General features: G+C 48.6%; 1 protein-coding gene across 1 annotated transcript in view; it reads left to right on the top strand.

The window, feature by feature from the left end:
* KIF26B (kinesin family member 26B) overlaps positions 1 to 14,052 on the top strand; it is a 411,172-nt gene that overhangs the window by 370,799 nt on the left and 26,321 nt on the right. The gene's annotated exons all lie outside the window — the stretch shown is intronic.

The raw sequence follows: 14,052 nt of genomic DNA, 5'->3' as shown, positions 1-14,052 counted from the left end.
CAAACACCTTGGTGCTTTTTTCCATGCTGCTCCTCACTGGCTATCGTGCTGACCAATATTGTCTCACGGTTTTCCGTGTACTGCCCCATCTTTATCCAGGGCCGGATTAACTCTCCTGTGGGCCAGGGACTATTAGATTTTTGTGGGGCCCCTGTATACAAGTCTTTTTCCTAATTTAAAACAAAATGATCACAATTATGGCATTAAGGCTATTAATGCTATACTAAACTTCCCTTTTAATTAACATAAAGCCATACCGTGGTTACATTTCAGTCTTAAAACATATAGAATATAGTTAAGTTAATTCAAAATAGCCGACTTCTTACGTTAGAACAGCTGTTATACCTGTTAGTTTCTTTCTGGGAGGGAGTTTGGTGCAGGAGGAGGCCCCCAAGCTGGGGCAGAGTGTTGGGGTGCAGGAGAGGGTGAGGGGTGCAGGCTCTGGGAGGGAGTTTGGTGCAGGAGGGGATTCTGACCTGGGGCAGGGTGTTGGGGTTCAGGAGGGGGTGTGAGGTGCAGGCTCTGAACAGGAGGTGCTTACCACAGGTGGCTCCCAGCTGGTGGCGCAGCAGGGCTCAGGCAGGCTGCCTGACTTCATGCTGTGGGCCCACGCCACTCCCGGAAGCAGCTGGCTGCTGGCACATCTCTGCACGCCCCTGGGGGGAGGGTGACCAGATGTCCCGATTTTATAGGGACAGTCACGATTTTTGGGTCTTTTTCTTATATAGGTTCCTATTACCCCCCACCCCTGTCCCGATTTTTCACATTTGCTGTCTGGTCACCCTACCTGGGGGAGGGGGACAGCGTATCTCCATGAGCTGCCCACACCTGCAAGTGCCACCCCCACAGCTCCCATTGGCCAGGAACACTGCCGGGATGGTGCACGGAGCTGCCTCTTCCCCCCCCAGGGGCCACAGAGATGTGCCAGCAGCCAGCCGCTTCCGGGAGCGGCATGGGGCCACAGCAGGCAGGCAGGCAGCCTGCCTGAGCCCTGCTGCGCCAGGGCCCCCCTTAGCTCAGGGCCCTGGCCTGCAGCCCCTAAAGCCCCCGCATTAATCTGGCCCTGTCTTTATCCATCAGTTATCTCTTGTCTTATACTTAGATTGTAAGCCCTTTAGGGGAGGGACCATGTTTTCCTAGGCAGGGCAGGCCAGGAGTCTCCAAGTGCTGCTACCCCCAGGCACTGCCCCTGCAACTTCCCATTGGCTGCAGGGGCACTTGGGGTGGGACACAGACCCACTCTGGCCAGGGGCTGCAGGGAGGGGCCGGCAGCCACGTTGAGCGAGCAGGGAGGAAGCCACTCAGCTCCACTGCCAGTGGTGAGTGGGGGCCATGGGCTATTTTAAATGGCCTGGGGAACGTGTGGGGGGGGGGCGAGGGAGAGACCTGGCCCCAAACATTGCTGGAGCTGGGCTCAGGCCAGGAATGTTCCTGGTGCCCAGGCACCACGGGCCCATAGGACTCGCCGCCCATGCCTCCCTCCCAGCGCTTCCCGCTTAGGACTTTCTGGGAGGGAGGGGGAGGAGCGGAGACGCAGCGCTTCCCTGCTCTTCCCCCTCCCTCCCAGAAAGTCCTAAGTGCTGTCAAACAGCTGTTTGGTGGTGGGGGAAGCACTGGGAGGGAGAGGGAGGTGGCAGAGAAGAGGAACTTGTGCAATGCTCCCTTGTAAAGTCGCAGCTCTTCCACAGAATCTTACAAGCAGTGGACAGAGCAGGCAGCCAAATGACGTTATAAGGGAGCATTGCACAACTTTAAATGAGCATGTTCCCTAATTGATCAGAGATATAACTTTGAAACAAAAGTTAAGCGGGAGGACGTTAAGTAAGGAGTTACTGTAGGTTTAAATTAATTTGATTATACAACAGAAACCCAGAAGATCCTAAAGCCCGGAATAGCGTGTGTGTTACTGTCAGTTTATGGTTCAGCCCTTCTGGCTCTTTCCATAGTCTTTTGAAGTCTCTTCAGCTTGGGAAGAGTCAGACCATTATACAAAAGTTATAGCTCTTGAATAAGCACTTCTGTGATCAGAGGTTAGTTAAGTTTAATGGGGAAAAAGAAGCTTTTCTTTGAACTTTTGGGGCTCTGTCCTTGTGACATTTACTATTTTTGTCTTTAATGGGGAAAAAGAAATGATCATTTTACGTACACACACACACACACTCACACTCACACAAAATGTTACAATATTAAAATTGCACAGTTAAACTCTTAAAAAGCCAGGAAATGTAAAAGACGATCATAACAGTGTAATTCTCATTCAAGCCCTTGTCATTTTATGATTTGATTTACTGCAGCCTCCCCATTTCTGCCATGACTACTGCAATCCTGTTTCTCTCCAATCCATTCCAAATGCTTCTCAGATTATTTTCCTAGCTAGTCACTCTGTCCTCTTCAGCACCCCCACCCTTGAGTCTCCACTGGATCGCCATTCTCCTGAGCATCAAACACAAGCGTCTTATCTTCACAACTTAGCCCCACTCTACCTCGCTGATAAAGAGTAACTTATCGTGATGTAAATGGCTACTTTCACTTTGCCAGAGTTCCTCCTCAAAGGCCCACCAATCAGTTTCTTACTGAAACTCGTCCCCACTTTCTCCTATATTGCCATTAATCACGGGAAGAATTCCCTGATATAAACAATAAAGCTACTACCTTATCTTACTTCAAATCCCTCCTTATCTTGCCTTAGATGCCTAAAAAGCCCTGCACACTGATCGTGGCTAAAAAAAAAAAAAGCTTTTTCCCTCTTCCCCTGCCTTACCTTTCCTATTTTTTTGCTAACTTGCCCATTCCCACCACTCCCCACTGTGCCTCTACCCCAAATTAATAAAAATGAACAGAAAACGAAACATGGATCTAACAAAGCTGTACCATATTTGTTGGCTTGAAAGTTACATGCCGATCCTATACCTTCACCTGTTTTATGTTTTTTGGACAGCACACCTTGCAGGACAGGGGTTCTCTCTGACCCTTCATAATGACCCAAAACCAACTGGGGCCTTTTGGCACTACCATAATATAAATGTTTACTATTACTAATAAAGCCATGCATATGCACAAGGGAGCAGAGTTAAATTTCATGTGCAAACATAGTTTTGATATTTACTAACTTTTTGAATGTTATAAACCCTATATAAATAATTACATTACAAACTACTTGAGGGTATATATTCGCTTATTATGTAACAATAACACACCTAGATGGTTGGCAACATTCTCCATTTGGCCTAGTGCCTAGCAAGACACCAAGGTGTGCGATGAATAGAGTAGTTCCACACGCTCGGACATGTCATGTTGCTTAAATAACATGTAATGTTCTCTGTGGCGCCTTACTTTTTCTACCACTGATGCTAACGTTCTTGTCACTGGTCAGAGTTCTCAAAGAAGTGGGGTGGTATGTGTGGGAAAAGGAGAAAGAAAATGTTTGTTTTAATAAGGTTAAAACGTAGGGACAAGCACGTAATAGGACTGGCTAATTAGTCCCCCAGGAAAAAACTGGATCTCTTTCTTATAATATTTCTGTTACATCTGGAGGACAGGAGTTTCCTTTCTCCACCAAGTGAATGAAATATGGTCATGAAAATTTCTATGAATTTCCAAAGCATGTTGTATGTAATACCCAGCCCTGACTACTTCACATTCTGCTGATGGATTCAACATTACTTCCCTTAACAAAAGCAATCCTCGCTTCCCTTTCTTCTTTGTATCAAATTTTGAATACTTTGGCTAAGATTGGTTCTTATAAAAGTGAAGTACTTACATCATGAGCAAGACAAGTACAGACATTATACAAGCTATGCCCTCTCAGGTGTGCCAGTATGTCTCATGCCTGACCTGCCATCACCCTTCTAGTTTATCTTTGGCAGTCTCTGTGCAGAAGCCCAGTCATGCCAAGCTTTGTGCGGGGGAAGGATTCATGGAGATGAGAGAGCCTGTTTCCCTCATGGTAGCAGCAGCTGGGATGTTTATAAAATTATTACCTACTGGAAGTACACTACAAAAAAAAATCGGCAAAGGGCTAGATCCAAGGCCCGTTGAAGCCATTGGAAAGCTGTGGGCCACTGTGGCACTGGACACTTGAAACTTAGAGCAGGGAAACTCTTCTGTGCTCTCAATTCTGCCCTGCTGGGCCCAGGCCACAGGGAAGAGGAAGCTGCCTGATTGAGATGTAGAGGGGACAAGAGCTGGACGTGGGTGTGGGTGGAGGGAGTAGGTTAGAACAAGAGTCCTGGTGAAGGAAACTGGGACTGGAACTAGGTGAGAGATTGTAACTGCCTGGGCAGGGAGACTGGGAACCTGGGGCGGAGAGGGAGACTGAGGTAGGATGAGGAGCTAGGTGGGGGAAGTGAGTGGTTGGGTTAGGAGACTGGGACTGCAAGCCAGTGCAGGGGAAACTGGGACTGGCCAGGTAAGGAGACTGGAACAGGGAGCTTGGAATGGAGTCTGGGATGAGGCGCACAGAGAGGGAGATTGAGATTGGAAGCCGGGATGGGGGAAAAGATTAGGACTCGGATGGGGAACCCCAAAGCGGGAGACTGACTGGCTAGGAGAGGAAACTGTGAATAGGACGAGGAGCCAGAGGAGTGGGGGGAGGGAAGAGACAAGACCAGAACACAGACATGTTGGAGGGAACAAGGGCGGAAGGGTCAGGCTTTGTGGGGAGAACATTGTCCAAAGGGTCTGTGCTGACCAGAGAACACTCCACTCCGGAGCCTGGAATGGAACCCGAGATTCCTGAGTCTCTCCGCTCCGCTGCTGTCAGCAAATATCTGTTAAACTCACTGGCAATGAGTGAGTCTCATCCCCCTCTAGTGCTGGTCCACACAGAGGATGAAAACCTACTTTTGCTGTCAGTTACTCCATTAGCTCAAGTGGCCGAGGTTTTTTTGTGCATATAAAAGTTCTAACTCCGCTGATGACCCAAAGGAGTGTATCTGTGATGCAACATGATGGAATTTTCAGTTGGCTCTTTTCAAACCATAAAAAATGCATACCCAAAAATACATAAAATGAATGTTAGGGTTGTAAAGTGAAGCACACAAGTTAGGAAGTGACAGAATTAAGGTTCCCTGAACAACCTTCATTTGGCTCCCTTTGTGCACATGCTTTGTGAGAACATCTTTAATTACACGATTACTGTAATGGGCTGGGGTGGGGATTCACCTCTTAGGTGTCTCCTGCTGCTGTGTGTGGTACTGCAGTCCTTTCCCCTGTAGGTTAGCGACCCTGTTTGGTGGGCCTTCAGTGCCAAGGCCCTCTGGCCATGTCACACAATCAAAATGAGCCCCTTACTGGGTAACAAAAGTCCAACAAAACTGTCTATCTGCCCTCATCAAGGTCTTCAGACCCAGCTCTGGGCCCTTTATAATCAGCCCTTTGCTCGGGCTTTACACCACTTCGCTGGTAGCTTCATTTAATTGCTTGCCACTATTTCACTGGGCCTCTTCCCACCTGGCACGTTTCATCTTCAACCCTTCCCTCAGGGTTACAGTTCTCAGGTCCCCTCTCTCCCAAGCAGAAGCAAATGCAACTAGAACCAAATGCTGGTTGTCCCTCATGCTCCTGTAGCCAGAGAGGAGCATCCTTTCTTGAGCCTCCGGTTCCAGCCAGGAACTGCCCTGCGGCTCCTTTTGTCTGAGCCTGCTCGCCTCTGATTGGCTGCTTCCATGAGACCTCTTTAGGCAGGCTTGCAGAACCCACCTTTGCTACTCCTATTCTGGGGTGGAGTGTAGCTAGGGCTATGTGGCCTCCTGGCAAAGGCCAAGTACACCCCATCACAATAACATACTATTTTTTCCAAAAGACCCCTGCCTCATGCAGTGCATTGGATGGATCTGCTCTGGGGCTGAGGTAGGGTTGTGTGGTGAAGGAGGCTGTTGTCTGTAGGACCTTTGCTTCATTTGTTGCATAATTTGGAAGATGTATAGTGAACGAGGCAGGGGATTGCAGGAAAAGAAAGGATGGCGTTATGGTGAAGGCAGTTGAATCCCCACCCCTTGGGAGAATTTAATTCTATCCCTGCCTCTGCCACAGAGTTCCTGTGTGTGATGCTGGACAAGTCACTTAACCCAAACTTTTCACAGGTGCTCTCACCAGTAGTGTGTTCCTCATTTTCTGGGTACCAAACTTACAACCCTGGGGTCTGATTTGAAGAAGTGCTGAGCACTCACAGCTGCAACTGAAACCAATGGGAGCTGAGCTTTTAACTTGTACAGTACTAATAATGCTATGTACTCTGAAAAATCAGGGCCTAGTATCTCAAATTGGGCACCGAAAATTAGTGAACATGTTTTGACACTTTAAGATACCAGAATGGCTCCTTTTCAGGGTTTCACTGGCCATTTTCAACTCAGCAGCAGAGACATTCTTGGCCATCTCATCTACAAGGACAATTGCTGCAGATGGTCAGTGTTGGTACAAACACCCTCACAATGTGAACATAATGTTGTGGGATCTGAGGCAGTGACTTGGCGTCCCTGGGAAGATAGCGTAATTAATGGACGAGCTCTATAATGGAACGGAAAGTTTGCCATTGACTCAAAAGCAATACAGGGCATGGTTTCCTATCCCCATGGGAGTTCCACAGGGCTGCATTCTGTCACCATCGTTGTTCAGTGTTGGCACTGATTGATCAATGGATAAATTTGAGGAGGCAGCTGTCGGTGGCATTGAGCTGAACAGCATTCTGCTTTGAGATCTTGACTACACCAATGATATTGTCTATTGGCTCAGTTTGGTGAATCTAATGGCTGATCTGGTCAGGCAAGAAGGTCACATTGGTCTGGTTATGAACCTGGAAAAAACTATGTCCCTGAAGCCTCCACTTCAGACTACAATCAGCTCTGTATTAACCTGTCCAGGCGGGTCATGGAGCAGGTGCCTACTATCAAATATTTGAACAGCCTCAGTGCTGGAGGATGCTCGAAAGATGTGGACACTCATAAGCAGGGCCAGCTCTAGGATTTTTGCCGCCCAAAGCAAAAACAATTTTGGCCGCCCCTCCCCCCCTATTCTTTAATTACCCCACCCCCGGCCCCGCCTCAACTCCGCCCCTTCCCCAAATCCCTAGCCCTGCCCCCCCCCAGGCTCTCAAGCCTAGGAGGGAGGGAGGGGGAGAAGCGGCGCCCGTGCCACGGCCACTCGGGGTCTCCCCCCCCTCCCAGGTTTGAGAGCCTGGGAGGGAGGGGGAGACTCCGAGTGGCTGCGGCGCAGGCGCCACTTCTCCCCCTCCCTCCCAGGCTCTCAAGTCTGGGAGGGAGGAGGAGCAGCGGTGCGCGAAACGGCCGCGCGGGATCTCCCCCTCCCTCCCAGGTTTGAGAGCCTGGGAGGGAGGGGGAGACCCCGAGCCGCGGCGGCGCGCGAAACAGCTGATTCGCACGCCGCTGCTCCCCCCCTTCCCTCCCTCCCAGGCTTGAGAGCCTGTGAGGGAGGGGGAGCAGTGCCGCGCGAATCAGCTGTTTCGCGCGCCGTGGCAGTAGCAGCGGAGGTGAGCTAGGGCGGCCGGGGCACATTTTTAGGGGTGGCATTCTGGCGCCGGCCATGCCGCCCCTAAAAATGTGCCACCCCAAGCACCAGCTTGTTTTGCTGGTGCCTAGAGCCGGCCCTGCTCATAAGGCAGTAGCTGCTGACATGTTTCGGGCCCTTTAGCAGACTCTGTGGGGCTGAAGCCCGGACCCATGAGTCCTGGCGCTCCCTGCAGGGCTAAAGCCAGGAGCTGCATGGCGAAGCCCGCACCCGTGAACCCTGGCACCCCCCACAGGGCTGAAGCCGCGTGCCCATTGGCAGAGTTAGGGGGGCACAGAGACCATCCCCTCCCCCAAACTGCAGTGCCTTACCCAGAGTGGGGCAGTCTTGGAAGCAGCTCCATCCCCCCCACCTCCTTCCTTCCGCCAGCTTCCACCCCCCCGGCCAGGTTGGAAGCCGGGAGCTGGAGACGGGCAGTGCAGGGAGGCTGGTGCTATGGAGTGGGCAGCCACAGCATTCCCCCATCTCCGACTGCTGTTGCTGGTGCCCGGGGTTGCGGCTGCTCCTCAGCTCCCAGCTCCCTTTGACTGCTCGCACAGCTGGTAAGAGCCGCCCAGGCAGGGGGACCCGGCTCTGGGGCTGGCAGAGCCCTCAGGGAGCAGCGACCGCAGGGGAGAGCCCTCCTGGCAGCTCTGGGAGCCGCCTCAGTTCCTTTTTTGCAAAGGTCAAAATGGAATGTTGTTACCATCTTTTGAAACAAAAGTGTTGTTGGACTCCTCCCATTCGGCAGAAAATTTTGAAATTGTGAGTTTTTTTTCCAATGTGGAGGAAATTTTGAACTTAAAACAAAAAAAAAATCCTACAGAATGGGAATTCTGGGTTCCAGTCAGCTGTAGCCTATATCCTTGTTCCCTGTTGAGCAAATAATAGAACAGCACTTTAGGCCTATTCCAATTTCCATTGGTATTGTGCATTGTGTGTTTGAAAAGGGATGAAAAGGGAATGGTTTGCTCTCTGCAGCATGGCCCCTGCCAGGGCCGGCTCTAGGCACCAGCAAAACAAGCTGGTGCTTGGGGCGGCACATTTTTAGGGGTGGCATGGCCGGCACCAGAATGCCACCCCTAAAAATGTGCCCCAGCCGCCCTAGCTCACCTCCGCTGCTGCTGCCGCTCACACGCCACAGCACGCAAAACAGCTGATTCGCACGCCGCAGCTCGCCCTCCCTCCCAGGCTCTCAAACCTGGGAGGGAGGGCGAGATCCCGAGCGGCCGCAGCACGCGAAACAGCTGATTTGTGTGCCGGTGCTCCCCCTCCCTCCCAGGCTTGAGAGCCTGGGAGGGAGGGGGAGACTCTGAGTGGCTGCAGCGTGCGCGCCACTTCTCCCCCTCCCTCCCTCCCTCCTAGGCTTGAGAGCCTGGGGGGAGGAGGCAGGGCTGGGGATTTGGGGAAGGGGCGGAGTTGAGGCGGGGCTGGGGGTGGGGTAAGAAAAAAACCGGGGGGGCGGGCGGCCAAAATTGTTTTTGCTTGGGGCGGCAAAAATCCTAGAGCCGGCCCTGGCCCGTGCTGTACTCCCACATTTCTGAGTGGCAATCTGCAATGGAGTTCATACAGTTTAGAGCTGTATTGACTCCCTCTGGGTTTCCACAGCAGCTGCTACTGGCAGCCACACGGGATCTAGAACATGGGCAGCATGGCTCCTGCAAGAAGAACTATGCTGCTCAAGGGGAAATGAAGTGGAATATTGGAGCAGTATGGAGATAGGAGCCAGCTATATGAACAGCTCTTAACTCCCCAAATCTCGGGGGTGCTTCTATATAGATCCTGAAGATGCACAGGGTGTTAAGGTCTCTCCTCGTCTCACTGTGGTTCCCCCAGATCCCAACCCCCGAAGGAATGGTTTACCGGAAATTCCAAGACGGGAACTTCACAGTGTTTTCTTGCCCCTGTTGCTCCTTTCCCTGGCTTTCTCCATAGTGGCAGTGATTTGTTTTTGTGTTTAACTGTGCAGGATGTATCAATCATATTTGTGATGATATTACTGCTCTGAGGTCTGAAAGGGGGAGGTCTGTTTCCCGTTCTTTGTTCTCTCCAATAGAGCATGCATTGTGATGCAGTGTGTGCTGCAAATTGGTTTATGGTAAATTTCCTAAAACATAAACAAGTTAATGGATATGACAGAAATAAACTTTAAAAATTAAGACAGTGGTAAAAAAAAATGGATTGGGGGGGAATCATGTCCATCATCCATGCCATTTTGTTCCTCTGGGAAGATAATAAAAAGGAACCCTCTGCATGCCTTGAAATCTTCCAAGGAAGGCTGAACTGCACCCCCGTTTAATGAGAAGAGCTGTGAACATTGTTCAAATCAGCCTCTGCTCAATAAAAGCAACAACGTTTCCTGAGGAGCAGCAGCCCTTGAGGTTGCTTCATTTAATATTTCCCACACGTTACTTTAGTTTACATAGTCGGGACAACATGAGAATCTGTAACAGTCTCATCTTCATAAAAGACACTTAGTCCAGACCTCCTTTTTGTAAAATCCACTGCCCCACAAGCAAAGGGATTTAGCTGTTGCAAATATCAGCTCATCTGCCCTAATGAAATGATTCAATGTCTTTCTTTATTCTGACATAAACGCCATGTCAGCATTCAGAAGAACAAAGCATCAGGCGTATTTTAGAATATACTGAGACCCATATAAAAATATTTTACCAGTAATTTTACGGCTTGAAGAAAAGGAGAGTAAAAATACATATAATCTGCTACTAAGCAACACCTATGTGATGGCATCTTCCCCTTCATCTTTTTCTTTTCTTCAAATCTGATCATGTCCTATTGTAGGAGATTAGCAAACCGTGAATGGGGGAATGTGTCTCATGAAAGTATGCAAAATATTTGCAAAAAATATGATTAGCAAACATTTTCATTCTCTTGTTGGGATCCTTTTTGCAGGCAGCAGGAGGTTGTGTATCGTATCTCAGAGCAAAGTGGAGCTGATAGCCAAGATAAAGCCAGTTAACACTGAATGGGTGAGCTTTATAGTTAGAAATCAGGCAATGGCTGGGTTTTTGCAGCTGTTATTTCAGAATAATCTTAATGAAATTCCCCTTTTGGTTTCTATTTGATTTATGTCAAGGAACCAGCTGAATTATATCACAGGAATTTGCTCTACACCTTCACTCTTCCTGCTGCAAGCATTTATTTTGGTGTATCGCAGGTGATGCAGGTTACCCTATATTCATAACATATAAATCTCTAGGCGAGCCATAGCACAGTTTGCTGATGATGACTCTGTGGATTATGTATTCTCAGGAGACCTAAATGGTTAGAATGTATTACGTTGCTCTCCCCCTTGTCATTGCATGTTTTGCTTTGATGGAAGCATGAGCAAATGAAAGGCTTGTTATTGATTTCTGTGCCGATGTTAATAATTTCCATGTAACTCTGCTTTGGCATGGCAGTTACTGATGTACAGAATTTGACATCTTAATTATTCCTTGATGGGAAGGGGGTGCACTAAACTGATAAAACAGCCTTTTATCTCTGGATCTGTGGGTTCAAAGCTGACTTGGGTCAAAGTGAAATGAGTGAGATTGTCTGTGTCTAATCCTTATGGACATCTGTTTACATCTCAAAGCCACCATATAGTCTTGAGTGTGTCAGGAAGCAGACGTACCAAGAGAGAGTGTTCTTTTGGTATCTCTGACCCAGCTTTCTACCCTTATTTCTAGAACAAAGATATTCAGGTAGTCATCCAAACTTTTGGCTGCTTAAACAATCCAGAAGAGACCTAAAAAGCTTTTAATGTCCAGCTATCAGCTCAACCCTCAAAGTTTGGATCTGCATGCAAAATTCCCCAACCTTTGGGGGTGTTTAACAGATGTGTGGCCACATACGTACAGGTAGCACCGGTCATCAACAGAGATTGAACCCAGGACCTTCTGCACCAAGGATCTGATCCAAAGCCCACTGAAGTCAAAGGAAAGACTTGGAAAGTACAAGCTCCTACCACTAGAGCTAAAGAAACAACTCCTTTTGTAGTGAGTAAATAGCTGGCTGTTATAGTCTCTGCTTTCAGCCGTTTGAACCAGTGTATCACATTCAGATCCAGGGTTTTCATGTGGGCCCCTCTCTAGATTTAGTTTTCCTCCCCTAACATTTTTAGAAAAGTGCATCTTTTTAGCTTTTTACCACTTTGGTGTGCGTTGTTGAGATGCGTCAGGTCAGATTGCGCTGCTCTATCCATGTTGTAGGCTGTTTCTCCAGCCATCATGTAAATTAATTATAAGTAACTAGTGCCAATCCTGCACCAAGAAAAGGCATTTACTGAATATAGAAATTTACAAACAAACCTTTATGAATAGAATTTATGAAAAAAAGCTCTTAAGCTTTATATATATAATTTAACATCTAGCTAGTTTGCTTCCTCACAGATGAGAAGAGTGTTTGGCAGGAATCCTTCTATCCCTTGAGTAACTCAAAGGATATCCTTGTATAGGCAGGGGTAGAGAAGAATTTCCTTGGAGTGACCTAAGCTTTTTTCCTTGCTTGTTTATCATCACACATCAGGGCCATGTTCATTCCAAAAGGAAAGATACAGTAAGTCCTTTTATGGTCTTGATGAAGCCACCTGGATTGTTCTGAAGGCAGGAGTTGAGAGTTGTGGAGGCAAACTGGGATTCATTAAAAACCTGAGTCAAGAGTGACTGAGAGTCCTAAGGAGATGGTTTGCTTGCTCTTAGTGTTGGTACAGCCTCTCGGGGTATAATCACTGATGAGCTGGGGTGTGTCTTAAGGTTTCATGTGAGCCTCTTCTTAACAGAGATGGCTGTGGAGTCCCATGAAGGAGACTCAAAACTTTCTTTTTTTTTAAAAAGTGTTGTAAGTGTCTGGCCCTTTTACTTGTGAGGATAGCCAAGAAACATGTAAACTGATGCAAACTGAAAGCTAAGTTTGAAAGGCATAGAGCTAGTTCTGTATCGTGTAGGTTTGGTTTGTATCTCAAAGAATCATCTCACCAACCCTCCCCAAAATCATTAGGTAGCCTTGTGCATCGTGGTGTGGCCGTGTTATATCTGGGTGGTTACATGTGTAAGGGAAGCAGCAAAGAATTCTTTCTCAGCCCTCCAAAAAAAATGCTGAGACTGGCTCTGCTTGGCATCAGTTTTTGAGCCCCTTGTGTGTGCCCACTATATTGTGACCATAACAGCTTGTTTTCCCCAACACTGCCTCTGTAGCACGAATGAAGGACACACCGCAAGATCCCTACAAGCCATCCCCCCACACCCTGCCCAGCTGCTTCAGCCGTGCACAAGGAAGAGAGAGACAGGAGACAGGGTCAAGCTACTGATGCCCTGCATTCTACCCCAGGCACTAGCCATGGGAGACTCGCTGGCGCAGCTGATTCCCCAGCCCCGTCTTAGGAAACTGGCTCCCACACACCAGCTGGGGGAGATTCCTAGCAATTGGGAGAGACCTGCCCACTTCAAGATCCAAAGGGGATCCATTTCCCAATTGATCACCCAGCCCACTTCCATAGGGGATCCGCTTCCCACAGCCGTAGGCAGCAGGGCGACTTGCCTGCTCCCAGCAGAGCCTGAAGGACCATCTGTCTGCCAACACAGCTGCTGCTGTGAGGTACAGATAGGGCAGTCACACAGAGGAACCTCAGCGAGCTCCTGGGGAGGGTCAAGCCTAGTATGTTGAGCGGTGTTGGGCTGAAGAGTGGGTATATGGAAGGACGAACGGTTTGAGGAGGAGGAGGAGATGTAATTGTTGTCATTAAGCATGTGGGGACTTTTTTATTCAAGGAATGTCACATTAATTGTTGACTGAGACAGAACGTATTTGAGCCCACGCCTTTTATACTGGTAACCCATCACTTCCCACAATATTAAACTGGTAACACTAAGGGGGTTATGTTTGTAACATTGTCTTGTTAAAGTAGTTGTCGTGTATGCCATTTCCTGTATTCATTATAATCACAGGCCTGGATTTCAAAACCTGGCCTATTCAGAGAGAGGGCGTGAATGGCAAGAACAGAAGATGGCACAACCTGATTCCAGCCTCTGTCAAAGCAAAGATCTAACATAAATGAACAATGATTCAAACTCTTGCAGCCTGATCTTTCTTTAGTTTTCATCCGTTTTACCCTACTGTAATTCCTGGAGTTACTTTTAAATCAGATTGGATGTGGTTTTAAAGGAGATGCTCTAGAAATTATTTTTGGGAAGTTCTATGGCTTGTGTTATACAGGAGGTCAGATTAGTTCAGTGTTTCCCAAACTTGGGACGCTGCTTGTGTAGGGAAAGCCACTGGCGGGCCGGGCTGGTTTGTTTACCTGCCATGTCCGCAGGTCCGGCCGATCGCGGCTCCCACTGGCCGCGGTTTGCTGCTCCAGGCTACAGGAGCTGCTGGAAACGGCGCAGGCTGAGGGACATACTGGCTGCTGCTTCCAGCAGCTCCCATTGGCNTATGCCATTTCCTGTATTCATTATAATCACAGGCCTGGATTTCAAAACCTGGCCTATTCAGAGAGAGGGCGTGAATGGCAAGAACAGAAGATGGCACAACCTGATTCCAGCCTCT

This window comes from Trachemys scripta, chromosome 3, assembly GCF_013100865.1.
Source record: "Trachemys scripta elegans isolate TJP31775 chromosome 3, CAS_Tse_1.0, whole genome shotgun sequence".
Lineage (NCBI taxonomy): Eukaryota > Metazoa > Chordata > Testudines > Emydidae > Trachemys > Trachemys scripta.
The sequence above is the reverse complement of the archived record's forward strand: the minus strand, read 5'-3'. Positions and strand labels throughout refer to the sequence as shown.